This window comes from Echinops telfairi, unplaced genomic scaffold (genome assembly GCF_000313985.2).
Source record: "Echinops telfairi isolate 266 unplaced genomic scaffold, ASM31398v2 ScPeMD7_3533;HRSCAF=4204_0, whole genome shotgun sequence".
NCBI classification, from domain to species: Eukaryota; Metazoa; Chordata; class Mammalia; order Afrosoricida; family Tenrecidae; genus Echinops; species Echinops telfairi.
In genome coordinates, this window is record NW_022107431.1 from 62,705,578 (window position 1) to 62,730,220 (window position 24,643).

Sequence of the window (24,643 nt, forward strand, 5' to 3'; positions counted from 1 at the left end):
CCTCCGCCCGCTGGCCCGCAGCCGCGGACCCAGCGCCCGCTGCAAGGGGGCTGCAGCTGGCCGGCTCCCCGGGGCGGCGGCGGCGGCGCCCGGGGGACTAGAGACCGGCTTTCCAGGAACGGGAATCAGAACTGGCTCCGGCTCCGGCCCGGCCCGCACGTCTCCCACACCCCGGGCGAGCGGTCCGGTGCAAGCCCAACGCCTGGGTGCTCGCAGCGCTGCCGGCTACTGAGCATGCTCGGCTTCCAGCCGCTCCTAGCGGCTCTTCCAGCGTGGACTGCTCTTTCTGATTTGGGAATGGGAGAAGGCGAAGAGGGCCAGGGTGACAGCCAGTGGAGATGATTTTTTTTTTTTTAATCATGGGAATAAGCACTCTCTCTCTCTCTCTCTCTCCCTCCCCATCTCCCCCTCCCCACCCCAAATGGTGAGATAGGGCAGGACAATGTTTTGGGTTGGTATGGTGCTGGAGATAAAGCAGTTCCAAACCACCAACCGCTCAGAGGGAGAAAAACAAGGTTTTCTACTCCCTGCGAAGAGTTACCAAGTAGGAAACCAGTAACCTAGCTACTGTGATAGGCCCAGTTCTACCCTGTCCTAGTGGGTCTCTGTGCAGGGGAGTGACTTGATGGCAGCGAATTTGGTGTGTGTTTTTGTTTGTGTTCGTGTGTGCATGTTATGTGTGTGTGTGTGTGTGTTTGACAGATACGCCATTAGTCATGTTGAGTCTTTGACTCAAGTTACACTAGCCCATCATTGTCGCTGGGGTTGAAGTATGAAATTGCTTATACTTGAGGACCTAGGTAAGACACTTCCCAACCTCAAAATTGATTACATAGCCACAATAGTCCAAAGAGCTTGGCATAATGATAGCTACGTAGACCGGTGGAACAGAAGAGAGAACCCAGAAATAAATTCATCTACCCCTAGACAACTGATCTTCAACAAAGACCTGAAATGCATTAACTGGGGAAGAGGCAGCATTTTCAACACGTGGTGCTGACAAAATCAGATAGCAAATGACACAATGAACCAGAAGCCACACCCTACCCCATATTCCAAGGTGAACTCAAGACGGATCAAAGACTAAAGGCAAATCATAGAACTTTGAAGTTCATCGATGAGCAAATATGGATACATTTAAGGGTCCTAATATAGTGTGACATAGTAGTTGAAAGGTCTGCAGTTCACAGCCACCAGGCACTCAATGGGAGAAAAATGGGCCTTTCTGCTCCTGTAAACAGTTAGAGTCTTGGAAACTCACAGGAGCAAATGCTACTCTATTCTATAGGGCCACCCTGAGTCCACATTGACTCTAGGGTAGTGAGTTCATTTGGCTTAGGACGGAATAGAGGAGGCCTGGTGGCATAGTGGTTATGCAGTTGACTGCTCATTTCAAGGTCAACTGTTTCAAACCATTAGCCATTCCTTGGGGGAAGATGAGGCTTTTTACTTCTGTAAAGAGTTACAGTCTCAGAAACCCACAGGAGCAATCCTACGCTGTCCTGCACAGGGTCACTGTGAAATAGGCTCCGAAGCATGCTTGTACCTTCTAAAAGTAAAACACTTATTTGCATTAAAAGACTTCAAAAGAATAAAAAGAGAACTTATAGACGGGGAAATTTTTTTGGCAGTGATACAGGGGACTAATCCTAAAATCTACAGGAAACCTGTAACACCTCAACCACAAAACAACAACAACAACAAAAGATTGGCAGTCCGGTTAAAACAATGGTTCAAGCGTATGAACAGAGTTCACCAAAGAAGACAGACAGGTAGTCAGTAAAGATTTGAGGAAATGCTCACAAGCACTAGCCATTTGAGACCTGCAAGTAAAAACAGTGGTAAGCTGCCACCTTTCACTGGCATTGATAGCGAAGTTCAAAAGAACCGAAAATAACAAATGCAGGAGAGGGTGCAGAGAGATTGGAACCCTTGCACATGGCTCAGAGGACTGCAAAAGGCTACAGCCCCTGTGGACAGACACTTCCTCTAACAGCTGGGAATAGAAATGCTATATGGCCCAGTCATCCCTTTGCTGGGTCTCTACCCTAAAGAATTAAGAGCCATAGCATGGGCTGATATGTGAAATCCATGTTCGTCATAGCACTACTCACGATGGGAAGAAGATGGAAACTACCTAAATACCCATTAGTGGAAGAACGGATTCACAAGCTTTAGTGCACACACACACTAGCATACAGTGATGACCTTGTGAAGCACCTCACGACACAGTTGGACTTGGAGAACATGATGCGGAAGGACAAAAATCATATGAAGCCACTGATAAAAAGGAAAAATCAAGACAAAGTATTTCGTAATATAGGAGACACACTTTGAAGGTTACTGAAGGTGGGAGGAGAAAGGAGGGAAGGTGAAATCATAGGCTAGTTGATAAACAAGTGTCAACTTGGGTGAAAGGGAAGATATGATTCTACAAAAGAGACTTGGGGAATAAAGGTGTGCACAGGGCAAGCTACTGGAAAGTTTGATATGCAGTTTAAGTTGATGAATAAACCAATGATTGTGTGAAATGTAAACTCCCGCCTAATTCACAACATTACAAAAAGAAAAGAAAAGAAGAAGAAAAGAGCTGAGAACGACCTGATGTCCAGCTCACTCGTGTTTGGAGGGCTTCTCGGGCCCGGCTTCCAGGCTATGGCTGGCTCCATTTCAGTCATGAGAGCCTCTGAGATTCAGCCTCACAGGCTCGGCAGCCATGGCTGGTTACAGATTTCCCAAAGTAAACTAATTTTGTTACCTGCAAACCATAGGGAGTCGCTGTTCCTAGCTTCCATTGTATCTGAGAGAATGTGCTGGAGCCTGGAGAACTGGACTCAACTGGACAAGGAGCGTCTTGGAGAGCTGGGAAAGGGGGAAAGGGACCACAGAGAGTCATACATGCGAAAACTAAAAGCGCTTTCCTTTGCCTTGGACACATATGACATGTTAGGGTCTATTCTTATTTCCAAGGAAACATTTGCCAAGCCCCAAATGGAAAATTGAGAAAACAAAGAATCTGAATTTAGGTTCAAATCTAATTCAATCGCATTACAGTAGTTTCCTTTTGAAAATATATAACCCCTTATGATCCATTTTAGATGTTTTAATATTTTTTTTAACATTTTCTGCTTTCTTTCCAATTGAGGTTTGGGTGAAGGGAGACATTGATCAGTGTAAGACATGAAAAAATGGCAGGATATTTACAGATTGCCTGGGGTAATATTGGCATTTTCACAATGCTAAGCCTTCCTAACCATGAGCATAGCATATTTTTCCATTTATGTTGGTCTCTTTTTTATTTTAGGAGTGTTCTGTAGTTTTCTTTGTCCAAATCTTTTGTTTCCCTGGTTAGATTTATTTCTAATGGTTTCATCTTTGTGTAGCTATTGTAAATGATATTGTAAATTATTTCTTGATTTCCTTTACAGAGCTCTCTTCCTTATACAGATATCCAATTGATTTTTGGTTGTTATTTTGTACCCTGCTCCGCTGCCATATATTTCAATTATTCCCAACAAATTTCTTATCAATGTTTGGGGTTTCAGCATGTAGAATCATATGATGTGTAAACAGTTTCACTTTGTCTTTGCAAATTGTTATTTTGTGTTGTCTACTGGCTCCGGGTAGGAGTCGCGCCCGATGTTGACTAAGAGCGATGGTGAAGGGCGGTCTTTTCTAGCTCCCAGGCTCAAGGGGCGTGGTTCCAGCTGTTGGCTGTTGGTTTTGCATATATGGCTTTCATTATTTTGAGAGGTTCCCTTTCTATTCCTATTTTTCCAAGTGTTTTCATCAGGAATGGGTTTTGGATTTTGACAAAGGCCCTTTCTCTGTCAACTGATATGATTATGTAGTTGTTGTACTTTGTTTTAGTCGTCTGACCGATTGAATTGTTGTTTTCAAATGCTGAACCATCCTTTCATGTCTGGTTTGAATCCCACTTGTTCATGATGTGTGTGTTTTGTTTTGTTTTTGCTTTGCTTTATTTTTCTATTTTATTAGATTCTATTACCCAAGATTTTGTTGGGATTTTTTGTATATATATTCTATTGGTCTGTAATTTTTTATTCTTGGCTACTGGCTGAGGAGAGGTGCTGCTGTGGAGCAATGCGTGTATCTTTGCTGTTTACTAATTTTGACCAGTGGTAACTTGTTAATTGCCCTAATAAACCCATTAGTTGTAATTAGGGAGACCTGGTGGCATACTGGGTTAGGTGCTAGGCTGATAATTACAAGGTCAGCAGTTTGAAACCACCAGCCACACCATGGGAGAAAGATGAGGCTTTCTACTCTTGTGAAGATTTACAATTTGGGGACCGGCCCGGCCATTGTAGCCTGTCCTATAGTTTGGTTTGGAATTGTGATGATTGTCTGTGAGTTCTCTGGAGCCAGTACAACAAATGATCAAACCAGCAGAGAAGTAGAGTGTCCCAGGAGGAACTTTGGGTGTCAGGACAGGGAGGGAAAAGATGGGTGGAGGAGGACACATGCCTGACCTCTGCTGGAATTACATTCTCCTACCTTGTGAGGCTGAAGTAGGTCAAATGTGGCTCCCATGTTTTTTGCACACTCACAAATTCAGTGTTTCAATCCTTTAATTCGATTGCTTTGCTCTTTTAAAATGTGGTCTAATTCTCTTAGCATTAATCTTCTGGATTTCTATTGTTGTTGTTATTTCATTTCGTACTTGCTTGCTTTCATTCTTCCTTTCTTTCCTTTGTCCCTGTAGCTCTCGCAATCTTTCTCTCCATCTGTCGAAAGCACCCGAACAACATTCTTCTGAATTCTTTTTCTTGCCATTTGTTTCCCTGCCTTTTCCTCCTCAGGAAAGTCTTAGAAGTGACCCGTTTATGCTAGATGTTCTTGCTTCTTTCTGTGGCCCGAGGTTGTCCCTTATCTCTGCATCGTGCTATGCAGCTGTTCGAAGGGGGAAGGTGGCTTGGAGCAAGAAAGGAAGCATAAAAACAGCAAAACACAAAGCTAGCAGTTGCCAGCAGCATGGTTAGAGCACTCTTTCCTCGGGCTATTGCCTGAACCATAAAGAGTAGCAGGGTCCACGTGACCAGCATCCTTCTAGCTCTGTTCGGGTGGGCTTTCCCTCAGCCCTGGTGAGCAGCTGAGGAGGATGAGTTTGGTGTGCCTACAGGACTGTCTCCCCAGGCTCTGCCTTAGTCATGGAGAGCAGCAGAGAATATGGGGCCAGTCACCCTCTAGCACTGTTTGATCAGAGTCTCCCCTGAGTCACCCAGAGCAGTGGGAACTGTGTGGCCAAAGACGCTCTCGTGCTATTTGGGTAGGCTCTCCCTGGGCGACAGAGAGCAGCAGAGAGTCAGTCACTGGTGACACCCTGGTGCTATTTGGACAGGCTCTCCAATCAGCACAGAGAGCAGCAGGGCGTAAGATATGGCCAGTGAGCCTCTAGTGCTGTCTTGGGGGCAGGGGGCTTGTATCTCTTCAGTCACAGAGAGCAGGGATGACGATGTGGCTGGCTCCCCTCTTACACAGGTCTATAGGTTTAGGAAACAACAAACAAACAAAAAACCCCTTCTCTAGTCGGTTAGCACAGGCTATAAGGTGAGAGGGGATGAGAAGCACTCTCCCCACACCCCCGCCTGCCTGGCAATCAGTCCTGCTGGTTTAGTGCGAACAAAAGGATACAACGCAGACTCTGTAGCACCAGTCCACTTGGGAAAATGGGGGCTGCAGTCCCTCTGAGTGCTCAGGTGCCCCGGGAAAACAGGGCTTATTTGGCCCCTGCTCCCAAAGCCTCCCAGGCCATGCAATGGGTCCACCTGTACTGCCAGTTCTTTGGTCCCATCCCACAGCCAGCCCTGGATGTGCGGAGAATTCAGTTTGCTTGGTTCAGTTCATGTAGCTTTGACATTGTTCTTCCGAGATTCTGGGCACTTGGTTTTTCTTCCATGTTGGTTTTCTCTGTACTTAGAGATTCTCTAGCCTTCCTAACCAGGAGCCTTCCGCATTCTAGCATCCTTATCAGATGCCTGGTTGGCCCACAGATCTAGTTCCTTGGGGACAGGAAAGTCCCCAAGCCCTCCTCCTTTGCTCTTTTCTCTGTCCATTGTCTCTTCCCTGTCAAGAGCCAGGCCCCATCTCTCCCAGAGCCCAGCCTGTTCCCTCTCTCCCATTTCTCCCCATTGGAGCGGCTATATCAAAACTCAAACCACTACCGTCAAGCTGATTCTGACTCATAGTGATCTTATGGGTCGGAGTAGAATTGCCCTTGCAGTTTTTCGAAGCTATAACTCTTTACTGGAATAGAAAACCTCATCTTTCTCCTGAAAAGTGGCTGGTGGCTTTGAACTGCTGAACGTGAGGTTAGCAAGCCTAATACATAACCCACTATATGCCACCATGGTCCATAATACGTAGACATTTTCTGCTTTGTCTTTTCTTTTTTTTTTTACATCATTGGGGGCTTTTACAATACATCACAATCCATACATCCATCCATTGTGTCGAGCACATTTGTACATTTCTTGCCATCATCATTCTCAAAACATTTGCTTTCTACTTGAACCCTTGGTATCAGCTCCTCACTTTCCCCCCTCCTATCCCCACCATTCCTCACCCTTGATAATTCATGAATTATTATTATTTTCCCATGTCTTACACTGTCCAATGTCTCTATTCACCCACTTTTCTGTTGTCCATCAGTCTGGGAGGGGGTTATATGTAGATCATTGTGATCTGTGCCCCCTTTCTCCCCCATCTTCCCCTTTCCCTCCTGGTATCTCTACTCTAATTATTGGTCCTGAGGGGTTTATCTGTCCTGGATTCCCTGTGTTTCCAGCTCTGATCTGTACCAGTGTACATCCTCCGGCCTAGCTGGATTTGTCAGGTAGAATTGGGATCATGATAGCGGTGGTGGTGGGGAGAAGCATTAAAGAACTAGAGGAAAGTTGTATGTTTCATTGGTGCTCTACTGCACCCTGACTGGATCATCTCTTCCCAGCGACTCTTCTGTAAGGGGATGTCCAATTGCCCACAGATGGGCTTTGGGTTTCCACTCCAGACGCCGTCTCATTCACAATGATATGATTTGTTTTTCTTTGATACCTGATACCTGATCCTATGGACACTTCATGATCCCACAGGCTGGTGTGCTTCTTCTATGTGGGCTTTGTTGCTTCTCAGCTAGATGGGCTGCTTGTTTATCTTCAAGCCTTTAAGATCCCAGATGCTATATCTTTTGATAGCTGGGCACCATCAGTTTTCTTCACCATATTTGCTCATGCACTCACTTTGCCTTCAGCAATTGTGTCGGGAAAGTGAGCATCATGGAATGCCAGGTTAATAGAACAAAGTGTTCTTGTATTGAGGGAGTACTTGAGTAGAGGCGCAATGTCCATCTGCTGCCTTAATACTTATCATAAATATTTGCACATAGATCTATTTTACCATCGTCATCTATAGATATATATATATGCCTGTATTTAGACCTCAATAAATTCCCTTCGCCTCCTAGTTCTTTCCTCTATTTCCTTTTAGTTTCCTCTTGTCCCACTATCCTGCTCAGCCTTCATTTGGGTTTAAGTAATTCCTTTTGGTTATGTTGCCCTTGATCAAGCTCTACCAGGCCTCCTACACCCTCCTTACCATCGATTTTGGATCACTTGTTGTTCCCTTATCCCTGGGCTGTTAACACCCTCTTCCTTTCCCCCACCTCCCCCTCTCCCATGTCCCCCCGGAACTGTTGGTCCTGCTGTTTTCTCCTCCAGATTGTTTATCCCACCTATCTTATCTAGATAGACTTGTAGATATATAATATGCACACAAAAAAACAAGACAGAGCAAAACAAAGCAACAAAAGAACAACAACAAAAAACCAACGACAAAAAAAAGAGAGAAAAGACTGTAAATAGTTCAAAGTTTGTTTGTAGACATTTAGGAGTGTTTTCTGATTGAGTCAGGGGTGGGGGTGGGGGGGGGGAGGGGGCTGCGGGGGTGCTATGCCCTGGCCCCACAGTTTATTTTTGGTTTACCCTGGGGACTTAGTTGCTCTGTTCCCCTTACTGTTCTGTTGCACACCCTTAGCGTTTCACCTCAGTGTGGTGGGGTCAGATCAGGCATAATTCCTGCCTTGTGTCCCTGGTATTGTCCCCCGTAGCGCTATGGGTCAGTGACAGGCATCATGCCTCATAGTGGGGCTGGCCATATGATCCTCTCTGTGCATTGGCTGCTATAAATGGGATTATAATCCTCAAGGCTTGGTGGGCCAGGGTGTGCTCCACTCTCTCTTCCTCCCCCTTCATTTGCTCCTGTGTGCTCTGATCAGACATGTCCCTCTCCCTGAGCTGTAGCTTCAGTGCTGTCCTCTAAAGTAAATTCTTCTGTAAGGAGGCAGGGCTGTCCACGTACTTGGGATTGGGGCTAGCCCCTCAGACCTCTCTATTGGTTCCCTGCTTCATGCCAGTATGTTAATTTCACATCTTGGAGCACCGGCTATATCTCCTTGTGGAGCTATAAACAGTACCCTCCCCTTGGGTGGGTTAGTTCTGCTTTGTCTTTATCGGTCCCACTTACCATCAGCCGGAAACACTGGAAGAATACTGATAATGCTGGTTGTTTGCATCCAGACTATGAAACACCCTGCCCAGTCCTTGGTTTTCAGATTAGATGGAGGGTCATGTGCTAGAGGAAGTGATTCAATAAGAATAAGAAAGAAGAAGATGGAAAAACAAAACTCAGTTCAGTAGAATCAAGGATTGGACGATTAGAAAGTGGATCCACATTTACTTCTGTGGATCTGACAGGTAAACATGACCGAGGCAGTGTTGTATGGTCTTCTATGCCTGCTTCTGTGCCCAGGACTAGAAGTAAAAATAGAAGCGGAAGTAGCAGAAGCAAAACTCCTTCCAGGGTTCCTTTGGACACACTCATTTCATTTAATAAACAGAGTTGTCTTACTCCCTACACCCTCATTAACCTCCAACAATTGCTTGAGCCATTCATTACATTCATTAGATGCATTGCATGTGGTACACAAAGGTTATCAGGGGGTTCTAATCATCAAAGCCAAGAACTTCCCAGTCTTGATGATAAAATCATAGCTATTATTTATTTGGCACCTTCTTCTTTTGCCAGATTTTGCTCAATTCTTCTCAGGGTAATTGCCACATCATCTTTAATCTCTACAAGAAGCCTATTTTAATAGCACTAACCACAAGCTCACAATTTAAATTTGCGTGAAATCATAATGTGTCTATGTTTAAACAAAACAGACACACATAGTATAATTGGTATCGATAAGGAATATTATAATATTTATTCTAAGGGTTAGAAAACCAAGACTTTGAGGGCCCAGTGCAATATAGCTATTCAGTGGAGTCATGTGTGAATTCTAGGCTGTTTGGGGCTAACATTCACTAGTGCTTAACTAGTTGCAAGGACAGTCTCACTCAGGAGTGACTCTCAAGTAAACATGACAAGTCAAAGCTGGACCTAAAGGACCTTTCTAAGGAGCTTAACTTCAAAGCCTACGCTTACATTCTCTGCTATACCCACTCCATTTTAGTCTCAAAAAAACCCCCAAACAACCCAAACTGTTCCTCTTTTAAACCCCTGACACTGCACATTCCTGACTCTATGCCTTTTCTGTTTAATTTTTGAAAAAGATTTACATCCTACCCATTTATTCTTTCTACTGTGACTACTCTTGTTCACTTCTGCATGCACTGCCCAATTCATTATACGGTTTCAATCTCCTATTCTTCAATCCTTTTCCCGCACAGCCTAAAAAGCATTTTTCTAAAACCCCTTTACCATTACAGAGATTATTAAATGCTTTGGAAAGTCTTCACAACTTTCTTCTGATAAATTCACTCACCACCCCCACCCCCAAATAGCCCATTTTCCCAAGGGAAAGTTGACTGGTCAGATTGTCTATTAGTAAAACTATCTTCCTGCCATTCATTGGATACAGAGGAATGTGCGGTCCAGTACTAACTGTTGAAAAAGCCAGGGAAGTTGTGGCAGACTTCATGAAGGCTCTTCTCTTGAGAAAGGATAAAAATCCACCAACGTCTCATTTTTAAACAAAGAAGCTTATAGCTGAATACGATTGGAAACTATGTTTCCATCTGGAAAGTATCAGCCTTCTGATAAAGTCAATATTATGCAAAGGGAAGAAGAGAGAGGGAATAACATGTGCTTGGTGATATCATTGACTTGGTCCCCACACAGATAACTTATCTCTTGATTTCTTAAAATGTGAGCCCCAACGTCTATTAAAAAGCCATTTTAGATTGGATTTTTTTACTTATAGTCAAAGGTGTCTTGTCTGAGACAAGCTTTTATCACCTTCCTTTGCAAATACTGCCCTGATTCTCCTTTGCCCAAAGAGCAAACTGACCTCTTAGTGTAGTATTTGAGCGCTTTCTCCTAGCCACTCTTTGTACCTCAACCTTCCCTTGCCCTTTACTATGCATTTTACATGGCGCTGGCTCTGAACATGCCATCTTTTCTTCCACAGCCCAGTCTGCCTTTGCCCTTGTCCTCTCCTATCAAAATCCAGCTGCTCTTTCAAAATTAAAGGTCTTTTCTCTGAAATAGATTTTTCAGAATTGACATCTCCTTGTTCTTGATTTCCATACATCTATCTTGTGCGCTAGCCTGAGTCCTCCACAAAGCCGAGCAAAGATAAAACGTGTAGAGAATTTATTAGAGGAAATATCTGTGAGAGAAATGGAGCAGGAGCTAGCACAGCCTCGGAAAACTGCCAGACCAGAGTGGAAGTCTGGGACAGAGTGAAAGATCGAGGGAATAAAGAAGATCAGGCGGAAGTGTCCAAGATGACTGTGCTGTTCTAAGGGAAGTTTGGCAAGACTGTGGATGAGTCCTCAAGCCAAAGTCCTTCATCAGAGGAGTCCTGCATCTTTCAGAAATGAACTGCTCTCTTATTGTGACCAGACTCAGTCATGGGCTGAGAGCAGCCTAGGGAAGCGGTGGCTTCAGAACAAAAGCTGTGCTGGGAAATGTCAGATGCCACAGCTGGAGCCTCGGTCAGTTACACTGCCTGTAGTTGGAGTTTGGGAGGTATGTTCTCAAGGCTGCCACACTCTAATTTGTTTCTCATTCCACCCCTTCCCAATCATGATGACGTACATATCCAGCAGAGTTCAATTGCATTCCGTAGGATTTGCGATGGCTGATTTCCTAGGAGTGGATCATCAGATTTTCCTCCCACGGTACCTCTTCATGAACTAAAACTTCCAAACTTTTAGTTAAGCAGACAAGCATGATAATGGTTTTCATTATCCAGGGACTTGTCACTCATGTAATATGCCCTAAATTATATTTTTCATGTCCATGAATCTCTTCCCTGCTTGACAAAACAGGGCCTGCATTCCTCTTTGCATCTCACTGTGGCTCTCACATAGCAGGGTCCCAATCGAGTGCTGGATATATTACTAACACTAATTCTAAAATATTTTGCCTCAGACCTCTGTATTTGAAACTTCTTGAAAAAGTAGGAGGGAAGATGCCCTCTAAAGATTATAAGAATTTTTTCTGAAAAATGTAAAATACAATTGATTATTTAATTAATATTTTTGAAAAATTAACTCAGCCTTAGGTATCTGGTTTCTGAAGCCCTATCAGCCGAAGTGCTCTCAGATGGAAGTTGTATTCTGGGTCTGTAGTGTCCGTGAGGCAGTGGAGCTGAATACTTGCTGATTAATGCCACATCCCTGACAACTTCATCGCTCAGGAAAGTGAATAATTGAAGGTTTGGGTTAAGTTTATAATACACTATGTGTCTTGAATGGAAAAATATATTTTCCTGGCATGGTAGGCTCTCTGCTATTTCCTGAGCATTCATTTTTAGATGATACAAGAAGTGATCTTGCAGGCACATATTTCAGACAAAAAGAAGATTGATAATGGTTCCTAGAAATAAAAAAGAAGGTGATAGAGATGTCTGGGATTATTAAAGGACTAATCTACATTATCAAGCAAAGAATAAAAATATAGAAATCACTATTTTGTCTTATTCCTGACCCCACATACATATTGCATCATTTTTAAGATCAATTTATCTATGGTTGAAATGTAAAAACAATACTAGTATCAATCAGTTAAAGGAGACCCACTGGTGCTGTAGGTTAAGCATTGGACTGTTGACTATAAGCTCAAAAATTCCAATCTCCAGCAGCTCTATGCAAGAAACTGCTCCCATAAAAATCTAGAGAAAGTGAAAAAGCTAGTTCATTGCACTTAGTCAGAGTGGTCTCAGTTGCAGTGGTATGGCTTGGAGTTTTGGGGTTTTTTTCATTTGTTTATTTTTGGTATTAATCAAGGTCCACTAAGGTGACAGAAACTCTGTAGTTGTTCAAAAAAGAAAGTTCAACACACTGAATTATTAACTATAGGAAGCTACTCAGAAATATTGAAAGAAACAGGAAGCATCAAAATAAGATGGAGGAATACACCAAGTCATACCATTAGTTGGTCAATATTCAACCATTCCAAGAGGTAGCAAGTGATTAAGAACCAATGGTATCAAAGGCGGAAGCCAAAAGTGCCCTGAAGGCATGAGTTGTGTACAAGAAGCCTGACTCCAGGAATTGACCGAATGCCAATTGAAGTGTTTCAATGGCATGATGCAATCTTGGAATTACTCACTGGCCTATCTCCAGAAATTTGCAATACATCTACATTACCAACCAACTGGAAGAGACTATATTTGTGCCCATTCCAAAGAAATTCAACCCAACAGAATGCAGAAAGTATTGAATAATATCATTAATATCACATGAGAGTAACATTTTGCTGAAGATAATTCACAAACAGTTAACGCAGTGCATTGACAGGGAGCTGCCAGTGGTTCAAGACAGGTTGAGAGGAGGACATGGAAGGAGGGAGAGTATTGTTGACAGATGGATCTTCCTGAAAGTGGAAAAATATCAGAATGATATTTATTTGTGTTCCATTTATTATGCAAGGATATTCACCAGGGTGAACCATAATTATGGATATTATTGCAAGAATGGAAATTCCAGAACCCTTAAATTGTACTCACGCAGAACCTGTACATAGACGAAAACGCAGTCATTGGAGAACAAAGATGTTACTAAGGTGCACCTGACCTAAACCACAGTATTTCTTGGTTTGTTTGTTTTTAAATCATTTTATTGGGGGCTTGTACAGCTCTTATCACAATCCATTCATCCATCCATTGTGTCAAGCATGTTTGTACATTTGTTGCCATTATCATTTTCAAAATATTTTCTTTCTACTTGAGCCCTTGGTATGGCCTCCTCATTTTCCCCCTCCCTCCCACACCTTCTCTCCCTCATGAATTTTTTTAACCATCAAATTAGTATTTATTTAAATTGCAAATAGAAACCCAGTACAATTTGCTATGTATTAAAAAATTGTTTTGACAACTCAATTTGGATGAATCCAATTTTGGAAACAATATATAGGATAAATTAAAGAAGTTAAATGTTTCCATTTGCATCTGGACCAACAGATCTGCAATGTTCTGGTTACTATTTGCAAGCATACTTTTCTTCTTTGACGTCATGTCTTTATTTGTAGCCAAGTTTTATTGGTATAATTATAATTGGAATATCATAACATTTCAAAATAGTTCAATGACATCAAGAGCTGAGCCTTTTTCTCCTTCTGTACTCAATTGTTGTTAGCTCCCCCTCATGAATTCTTAATCATTTATAAATTAATTTTTTTTTTTCATGTCTCATACTGACCAATGTCTCTCTTCACCCACTTTCCTGTTGCCTGTCCCCCGGGGAGGGAGTTACATGTAGATCATTGTGATCAGTTCCCTCTTTCTCTTCCCAACCTACCCTTACCCTCCTTGTATCACTACTGTCATTATTGGTCCTGAGGAGTTTATCTGTCCTGGATTCCCTGTGTTTCCAGCTCTGATCTATACCCGTGTATATGCTCTGGTCTAGCCTGATTTGTAAGGTAGAATGAGGTCATGATAGTGGGGGGCAGAAAGCATTAAAGAACTAGAGGAAAGTTGTATGCGTCTTCAGTGCTATACTGTACCCTGACTGGCTTGTCTCTTCCTTGTGATCCTTCTGTAAAGGGGTGTCCAACTTTCTACAGCTGGGCTTAGGGTCGCCAGGCTGCACTTCCCCTTATTTACATCAATATGATTTTTTGTTCTGGGTCTTTGATGCCTGATACCTGATCCCATAAAAACCTCATGATCACACAGGCTGGTGTGCTTCTTCCATGTGGACTTTGTTGCTTCTCAGCTAGATGGCCACTTGTTTATCTTCAAGCCTTTAAGACCCCAGACACTATATCTTTTGATAGCCGGGCACCATCATTTTTCTTCACCACATTTGCTTATGTACCTGCTTTGTCTTCAGTGATTATGATGGGCAGGTGAGCATCACAGAATGCCAGGCTATTAGAACAAAGTGTTCTTGCATTGAGGGAGTACTTGAGTGGAGACCCAATATCTGTCTGCTACCTTAATACTTAACGTATAAATATATGTAGTAGATCTATTTCCCTATCATTGTAGGTAAATATATTTACATATGTATATGCCTATATTTAGATCTCTATAAATGCCCATTTGCCTCCTAGTTCCTTCCTCTATTTCCTTTTAGTTTCCTTTTGTCCAAATCTCATCTTCAGCCTTCATTTGGTTTCAGTAATTCCTCTTGGTTTCATTACCCTTGATCAAGCCATACCAGGCCCCCTACACCATCCTCACCATTGATTTTAGATCACTGTTGCTCCCTTGTCCCCAGGTTTTTTAACACCCACTTCCTTCCCCCCACCCCACCCCTCTCCTGTGTGCCCCTGGAACCATTGGTCCCATTGTTTTCTCCTACAGATTGTTTATTCCATCTAGATAGACAAGCAGAGACAATAATAAGCACAAAAGCAAGAGCGATCAAAACCAAACCACAACAAAACGCAGGGGGGAAAAAGCCTATAAACAGTTCTAGGTCTGTTTGTTGACCTTTAGGAGTGTTTTCCAGTCCAGACTGATGGGGTACCACGCCCTGGCCCCAAAGTCTATTCTTGGTATTCCCCCAGGGCCTTCATTGTGTTTCTTCCCTTGCTGCTGTGTTGCATGCCCTGAGCATTTCTCCCCCATGTGGTGGGGTCATATTGGACACAATTCCTGCACTGTCTCTCCAGTGTTGTCCTTTGTAGTGCCATGGATCAGTGAGAGATGTTGTGTCTCATAGTGGGGCTGGCCCTATTGTGCTCTCTGTGCATTGGCTGCTCTGAGCAGGAATATCATCCTTGGGGCTTGGTGGACCAGGGTGTGTTCTACTCTCTCTCTTTCCCTCTTTGTTTGCTCCTTTGTGCTTTGATCAGACAAAGCCATGGTATTTTCAATCATCTTATATGCATGTGAATGATGAACAACGAATAAGGAATCCCACAGTAAAATTGGTTACTCTTATTATATATTTCTATTAATACATAATTGATATATTGTATTATATATTTCTATTTCTATTGGTGAAGATTATGGAAAGTACTATGGACTGGTAGAAAAAGAAACCAATTTGTGTTGGAGCACATACAGATATAAAGCTCTTTAAAGCTGATGATGGCTAGAGTTCATCTCACATTCTTGGGATTGTAAAGTAGAAGGCCAGAGGAAAAGAAGAAAACCTTTAAAGAGATGGATTGATACAGTGGCTGGAACACTGGGATTAAACATAACAACAAGAAATAAAATGAATAGAAATTGTTTTGTATTGCTCTTCTATTCATATCCTTTGTAATTTCTACCAAATGACTGGATAGAAGAATCAAACAAATAAGGTGTAGAGGCCTTGACTTGGAGATTGGTCCCTTTTGGCATTCTGCAGAATATGAGTTTGTCATGTCAGAAGCTGGAATTCGGCAACCGTCAAGAAGAACAATCAGATTAAGCTGCTGACAGATACCTGTAGCCACAGGCAGCCTTGATATCAGCCAGAGATCATTGTAATATTGATTATGCTGCATTAAATTTAATTGGTCAGTTGACCTCCCTCTGGACCCAACCTGAATTTGTTCTAGCAGCAGGTATTTCTTGCTTGTTCCATGACAAAAATTTCTTCCCTTTCTTTTTAAATATTGATGGTGGTCATTTCTCTCCTACTCGTTATTTGTATTTTTATCTTTATCCTATTATTATTATTATTATTTATCCTTCCCACGTAAAGCAGGAAAAGAAAGAAGACCCACGAGTGGAGCATGTGTGAGATCCTGACTTGGAGTGGTGACAGCAGAAGAGGCCCTAGAGGGTCCAGCAGCAAGACCATGAGACAGAGCAGAGCCACAGTGCAGAGGCTGTGAGCCAGAGTGACTAATGGGTTCGTTCACTGGCCGGCAAATGAGGCAAAAATCAAGGAGCTATGTGGTTGAACGATCAAAGGACAGAAAGAAGCATGCCTGCCAATGAGAGCAGAATTGTATCTTTAATACTTTGTAACCTGACAGCTTCCCTAATAAACACCACAAATGTGAATATTGTCTGTGAGTTCTGTGGGGACAGCAAGGAAGTGAAGTGTCATGGGAGGGCAATTTCATGGCAAAATATGATAAATAAGAATGCAGCATAGCAGCATGGTTTGATCTCAGCTTCACTGGAACCACACTTGGGCAGATGTGACTTGGATTCTTCTCTGTGGTATAGTCAGAGGAGGTTAGATGTGGCCCACAGGCTATTTCTTAAGTTGGTGTCCGCTATGTGATGCATTGTAATGGTTCCAGACTCATAGAAGTTGGGTGCTATTTAAGACAAAGGAAGGGATTAAACAGCTGAGTCTCAGATCATTACTTTGGTATTTTGGGTTTTTTTTTTTTAACCTGTAATGTCTGAAAGCAATATTTGAGTTGTTAAACTGCAGCCTCGGGAGAACAGTTATTCCTTGAGTGTCCCGAGGAAAAGGCCAAGCTGGTTAAGCGAGATGAAAACACCAGGGCCAGCTAATGAAGCCCTACAAGAAGCCCCACACAATATGCATCTTAATGAGTTGGTACACAGTTGAGAAGAGAAAATTGAACTTGAATGTTTTTAAAAGGATTATGAGTTTAGGATTAGGTGCTTAGCTAATTTTACTAAAAGATATTAGTTTCTCCTATGTACTGTTATAAAACAAACATAAATATGTGATCAAAATTGATATTGGGAATTTTGATTATAAACAGTTTATTAGCCCACCTTCAGCCTATACTTGATGGAGTTTCCTAAAGGAAAGTTGGTAATTTTCCCACAAAAAACATACTTTTAATTTTAAACCAATGTAGAATGGCGACGGGGCAGCTTAGATGGAAACATCAACCTTACCCAGAACCTTCAGATATAGGAACTGAAAGTTTTTGAAAAGACAAAGACCCACCCAGAACTTCTTGAAAGAATAGATTTATCTTTAAGGAAAAAGTCCCCCAAAACAAACTCACTGCCATTGAGTGGATGCTGACTCGGTGACCCTATTGGACAAGGTAGAACTGCCCCTGTGAGTTTTCTGAGACTGTAACTCTTTAGGCAGTAGACAGCCACGTCTTTCTCCCATGGAGCAGTAGGTGGTTTCAAACTGCTGACCTTGAGGTTCACTGCCCAATGCATAACCACTACACCACTAGCGCTCCTGCTTTAAAGAAAAGACTTGTACCCCAAAAAAAATCTTTGGCTTTTTGAAATTTGAGTAAAGGGTTTGTCTTTTGATACAGCTAGGCTGGAAAAGTTTGTGTCTATCGGAGAAAACTTACTTCTAGGTTAAACGGAGCCAAAGAGCAACCTGGTATGCTCATTGTCATGACCACATGGGTTCACTTGTTGAGTGAAAGTGAGAGAATTGCAACAGTGAAGAAATAAGCTGAGTTTTGACATGTTGCATCATTCATAGAAGCTAAAAATGAGAGAAAAGACAGAGAAAGGGCTGGCTGGTCTGAAATTCAAGGACTAAGACGTGGTGTGAACCCTGAGCCTGTAGGTACTGACAGCTTGTATTGCCAAGGATGAAGATAGTGCCAGCTAGTCTGAAATAGACAGACGTGAGTGTAAATTCCCCAAATTGCTTCTGGTACCAATTTGTGTTGATTAGAACATGACCAGATGAAGACAAAGAGGTTTGATACTGTGAATTGGTGAACACTGCTACAATTCTGGCGGCTTGCTCTGGAGTGCATGGACTATGCTTATGAACTGAGGTACTCAAAGTTGCAACTTGAAATGAAGATGCGTCCTATAAAAAAATATGCTTGCCTCCTCTGAATGCTAGGTTGACGGGAAAGAGAAATTTAGAAGTTAGATCTCTAAAACAAGAATATAAAGGCATCAAGTAGCTGGCTTACAGCATCTAATGAGAATGCTTAATCTCTAAATAAGGGAGACAAGGGAGAAGACGTCACTTAATAGTTCCCTCTTTTCCTAATCGATCTGGAGAAGGGTGAGTAGGGGGAAATGTTCATAGGATTATATGGTTCAGGTGTGCACAATTGTGAACACTGTAATTGTAGATGATGCAACTGTGAAAAAGAGGAGTGTTAATTCTTCATGTGTGAAAGGGACAAAAGCAACAAGATTTTACTTGATAGGGCTCTCCTGTCCAGTTTTTGTAACACCCAGAAATGACGAGGTAGGATCAGGCACACAAGGTGTAGAGGCTTCTCACTAGGGTAGCTGGTAAGTTTTGCCATTCAACTGAGTATAAAAATGAGCCATCTCACAAGGAAGAGCAAGAATCCCATGTGCGAAATCCCTGCCTAAAGTTGTGGAGGCAGCAAAGAGGCAGCAAAGCCTGCCCCACTGAGACCAAGAGACAGCAAAGGAAGAGCACTGAGGCTCAGGCAGAGTCGTGGGTGGGTTTCTTGGCTGATGGATTCAAGCAGAGGACAAGGGACCCCTGGCTGAGAAGCCAAGGATCAGAGGCATGCTTTCCAGCATGGCTGAGAAGAGATGCTGAGAACAAAATAACCCATATCCTTAGTATTTTATGGGAGAAAGAGGAGGCTTTCTACTTCTGCAAGTAGTTACACTCTCAGAAACCCACAGGGGAAGTTTCTGCCCAGCCCTACAGGGTCACTTGATCAGAATCAATTCAATGGCAGTGAGTTTGGTTTTAGAATTTTATAATTTATTGTTGTTAGCTCCTGTGGGCCCTATGTGTGGTAGTTCCAAAATTTCATGTTAACTTGAAGATATATAATTGTGCAGGAGTGGTATTCAACCTGTCAATCAGGTCACACCCTGATAGTGATTCCTTGTTGGTGTGGCCTTCTTATAAGGAGAGTCCTAGGGACCTCCCTACCCTCTCTGCCTTCACCTACATGCTGGCTGACCTGATTGCTGCCAGAGCCACCACCATTGGGTCCACACAGCTCTGCACCCACCATCCTGTCATATTCCTGCATTCTGCACCATTGCTTGTGACTGTGTGAGTCTGAAGAGGGACTTATGAACTATTATTGGATTCAGGGACTTGAGTTGGACTGGGCTGAGATGTTTCCTTGATACACAACTACTTCTTGATATAAAGCTCTTTCTTACTTATGTACGAATATTACTGGATTTGTTTCTTTAACCAGCTCTGCCTAACACTCTGTACAACAGAATGAAACACTGAACTCTCTCGTGCCAACCACAAATGTGATGTTTGAGCCCATTGTTGAAGCCGCTGTACGAATCCATTTCACTGGGGGTCTTCTTTGACTTTACTAAGTACAATGTCTGTTGCCAGGGACTGATCTCTCCTAATAAGACGTCCCAAGTCTCATCATCCTCACTTCTAAGGAGCCTCTGGCTGTACTTCTTCCAAGACAGATTTGATTGTTCTTTTGCCATTCCATATTACTTTCAATATCTTCACTAGCACCCTAATTCAAATGCACCTGCTAGTTTCTCTACTAAATCCTGTCATCATGAGTATTGTCTGTGATTTCTTTGTGGCCCCTGCAATGAATAATATTGAACCAAGCAGAGAAATTGTATGATGGGAGTGTCAGTTGGTGTCAGCGTAGGATAAAAAAGGCTGGAAGTGGGGCTTGTCTGACCTCTGCTTCATAGGAATCATCCTTGGGCAAATGTGGATTCTCCTTCTTTGTGTAGCAGGGGAGGTCTGAGGTGATCCCCACACCATGTCTTCAGGATGCCATAGGACCAGACACTGCTTCATTCTGTTGTTCATGAATCACTAGGTTGGAGCTGACTGGATGGTACATGAAAGCAACAACACTAACAAGGAGTCCACGGCCAAATAGCCAGCAGTTCAAGTCCGCTAGAGCCTCTGCAAGATAGAAGACCTGGAATTCTGTTCCCATTAAAGTTACAGCCTGGAAAATTCTGTGAAGCAGCTCTACTTTGTTCTACATGGTTTCTCTACGTCAGAATTGACTCTGGCACACAACAAGTACAAGGAAGGAATAAAAGATAAATTTAAAGAACATACCAGGTCTGAGGAAAAATAATAAAGGAATAAAGCACCCCCTTCCCCAAGGTAGGGGCTCAGAAATATGGGGAGTGGGTAGAGATGACGATGTTTCCTGGTTTCCTCAGGCCAAAGCTGGTCTACAAACAGCAAGCTGGGGCTGGTGGGCATTGAACTGTGGGCTGGGCCTCACAAGCAAGAAGAGAGACCAGGGAGCTGAGGTTGATTGATAGAACAAGGCCTTGGGGTACTGACACAATTTGCCATGACACAGGCTGGTCACTGATTGGATTCATTGGAAAACCATTCCGAGCTGCTTGCAAGAGGAGTTATTAAACTTTCTATGTGCAAACAGAACTTGAAGTAAATCTGTCTGTGAGGGTGCTCTCTGATGCCAAGCTGTTTGAGGAGATAGCAGAACTCATACAGACACTGGGAGTGATTCCAGGTAGGATGACTGAAAAGCTCACTTAGAAATTGCCCTTGGGAGACATACAGAAGAACTCACTGCTGAGAATCTCACTGGGGACTCAGCAAGAAGGTGTGGGGCTGCAGAAGCCCAAGGAAGATAAGCTCCCATGAGACACACTGAACAAGGAAGTGGGAAGAAGAATTAGTGCATTTGAGTTATGGTGTTGGCAAGGAATATTGAATAAACAAGGGACTGTCAGAAGAACAAACGCTTATATCTTGGAAGGTGTACAACAATAATGCTCCTTAAAATTGAAGATGGTGAGATTTGCCTTATGTACTTTTAACATGTTATCAGGTGGACATCATACCCGGGAAAGCAGAGGAGAAGCCAAAAGTGACTTCATTTCTTCCGTTTACTTTAGCTCCTCTATGATTGAGAGCTAGTGCCGAGTCTCTTCTGATGTCCACCCTGATCTTTTCTTTCTTTCTTGTCTTTTTGTAAAATCGTTTTATTAGGGGCTCATACAACTCTCATCACAATCCATACATACATCAATTGTGTAAACCACATTTGTACATTCATTGCCCTCATCATTCTCAATACATTTGCTCCTTTCTTGTCTTTTTAATGACCTTTTGCTTTCTTCAGGTATAATGCTCTTAATGTCTTCTCACAACTCATCAGGTCATTTGTCATTAGGGTTCAATGTGTCAAATCTGTTCTTGAGATGTTCTAAAAATCCAGGCGTGATAGACTCAAGGCTGGTTTTGGCGCTTATGGACTTGTTTTAATTGTTGTCAGCTGCCACCTGAACTTACGTTTGAACAATTGATGGTCTGTCTCATGCTCAGCCCCTGACCTAGTTTGAGCTTCTCTACCATCTCTTCCCAGAGTTGTAGTCAATTTGATTTCTGTGTATTCTATCTGGAGGCCACACATATGCTCTGAAGAAGTTCTTGGTTCTTCATTCGATCATGTGGTCTCCAGCTTCATGTCTATCATCAAAACTGTATTTCCCATCTTTCTTTCAAACATTTGCATTCCAACCACCAATAATTATCAATGCATCTTGATTGCATGTTTGATCAATTTCAGATGGAAGATGTTGGTAGAATTCTTCAACATCTTCATCAGTAGGTTTGGTGGTTGGAGCATAAGTTTGTATAGTGGTTGTATTGATCGGATTTCATTCAAGGTGGATATATATAATCTTATCAAAACAATATTGTACTTCGAAATAGATCTTGGAATGTTCTTTTTGAAGATGGATGCCATGCCATTCCTCTTGGTTGCATCATTCCAAGAATATTAAACTGTGTGATTTTCTGATTCAAAAAGGCCAATACTAGTCCATTTCAGCTCACTAATATCTAGAATGTCAATGCTTACACCTTCCATTTCATTTTATACTTGGTAAAATCTAAGTTCCAATGATCAATTGATGCATGCCGCTGTTTTTTATTTTTCTCATTTTGAGTCATCCCCTTCCACAAATGAAGGCTTTATTCCCACAGGACTTACTCTATCCACGTCATTATTGACTCTACTTTGAAAAGACAGTTCTTCTTCAGTCATATTTTGAGGGCCTTCTGATCCAATGGGCTCAAATTCCGGCACATCCCCACCAGTGTTCTGCTTCTTCTCATGGGGCTTTCAGTCTCTGACAATGTCTCAATTCTGTTCAAATGCTTTTCCATGATTAATTCCTCAGACGTGGACAGGCTGTTCTCCGTAGTCTCTTGGTCCGGAAGCTCACTGAAACCTGTTCTCTTTGAGTGACCCTGCTGGCATTTGAAATCCCAGTGGCATAGTTTCCAGCATCACAGCAACACAAAGCAACTGCAGTATGACAAACTGATAGACAAGTGGTGTGGCTGGATCTTGTGAGTCTGAAGGGAAGCGGTTACTTTCACACTTCAGATAGTGAAGTAATAGGTATAATGATGCTGATTGTCATTGCAGAGCCAGCATGTTCTAAAACTCTGATTTCTTTTTTAAGCCCTTGGAGTTCGGGTTGGTTTTAAATGCCTGGAAATTCTCGGTAACCCACTAGAAAAATATAAGCCTCCCTTCTTTTGAGAAGGAGATTATTCTACTGTTAGAAATTTTAAGGAAAATTTGAAAAAGAAGCTATACTAATAAGCGGAAGGATGTACATTTCATATAGACTTTAGTATCATAAAAATATAATAAAACTATTTAAATATTTTAACAAAAGTTCATTGTGTTTCTGTATGATTCAAGATTCATTTATTTAACCTTCTGTTTTAATGACGGAACTTCATCAATATGTTAAAGGCACTATTTGCATTGAATAAGTTGGGGGTTGAAAAATGGAGAGGTGAATTTATTGATCACTGTCAAGTGCCAAACCAAAGCCTCATGTAAAATATGAATCAGAATATTGTTAATATTAGTTGAATGACAAGTCAAAAATAGTGACTTGAAAAAATATGAATCTATTTATTTTCTTATTTACAGGCCTCAGGTAGGTCCTATTCCATAAAATCTTCCGGATTCCTTTTTGCTTATGGCTTGGCCATTCCTGAGCGCAATGGTGTCATTAGGGTTAGTTTTCCTTATATGATAACTAATGGTATCAGCCCTCTCCCCATCTTTGGAATTTCTCCCAAACCAGACCCTAGAGAATTTGGAGTAATATTTGGTTTCAATATTAATCATAGAATATGGTAAACATAAGTCTAAGTGACTTAAATGTATATTTCTTAGATTATACCTGTACAAATATTAGTAACAAAATATTGGATTATTACAGATGCAGTTAGGATAAAATTTAACACACTATCATTTAATCTCCCTTTTCATCCACTTTAAATTTGTTCTAGTTTTTAATATGTTCTCTTGTCCTTTTGATTGCATTTTTCCTCTGTTTTACTGTGTTATTGTTGTTGCTTTGGCTTTCTCATGTGTGTCTGTGTATGAAATCTAGGATGGGTATATGTATAGCGACCGCCGGTGGGTTGAGTTTCTTGTGAACAGGGCAGGGGATGTTTGGAGGAACTGGGGAGGCAGGAATGAAGAGTTTAAGATTGAAAATATGCTCTAAAGTGGGCTGTGGTGATGACTGTTCAAGTTATATGAATGAACTATTGAATTGTATAGTTGTGAATTGTATGCCAATAAAATGTCTTAAAAAGAAGAAAAGAAAAACATTGACTTGAGAATCATAGTCACCTTAGATACCTAATACATTTTCTATCACACATAAGAAAAAAGAAGTTATTGATACAGTTTCACAAGTATTCAGGAGCACGATATTGCAGCTGAAACAGGAGCTCTATTGGAGCAGTGGGTTAGATGTGGAGCTGTGAACTGCGTCTGTGGTTCAGACCTACCAGTGGCTCCGTGGGCAAAAGCTCAAGCTCCCTGCTCCTGTAAACACTTACAGTCTTGGAAACACTCGGAGCAGTTCTACTCTAGCTTTTGCAGCAGCGGTTCTCAATCGGTGGGTCGTGACCCCTTTGGGGGGGCGAATGACCCTTTCACATGGTCACTCAATTCATAACAGTAGCAAAATTACAGTGATGAAATAACAATGAAAATAATTTTATACTTGGGGGGTCAGCACAACATGAGGAACTGTATTAAAGGGTCGCGGCATTAGGAAGTTTGAAAACCACTGTTTTTTGTGTGTGTGTTTTTTAAACATTTTATTAGGGGCTCATACAATTCTTATCACAATCCATACACACATCAATTGTGTAAAGCGCATTTGTACTTCATTCTCAAAACATTTCCTCTCCACTTAAACCCCCGACATTAGGTCCTCATTTTTCCCCTCCCTCCCCGCTCCCCCCTCCCTCATGAGCTCTTGATAGTTTATAAA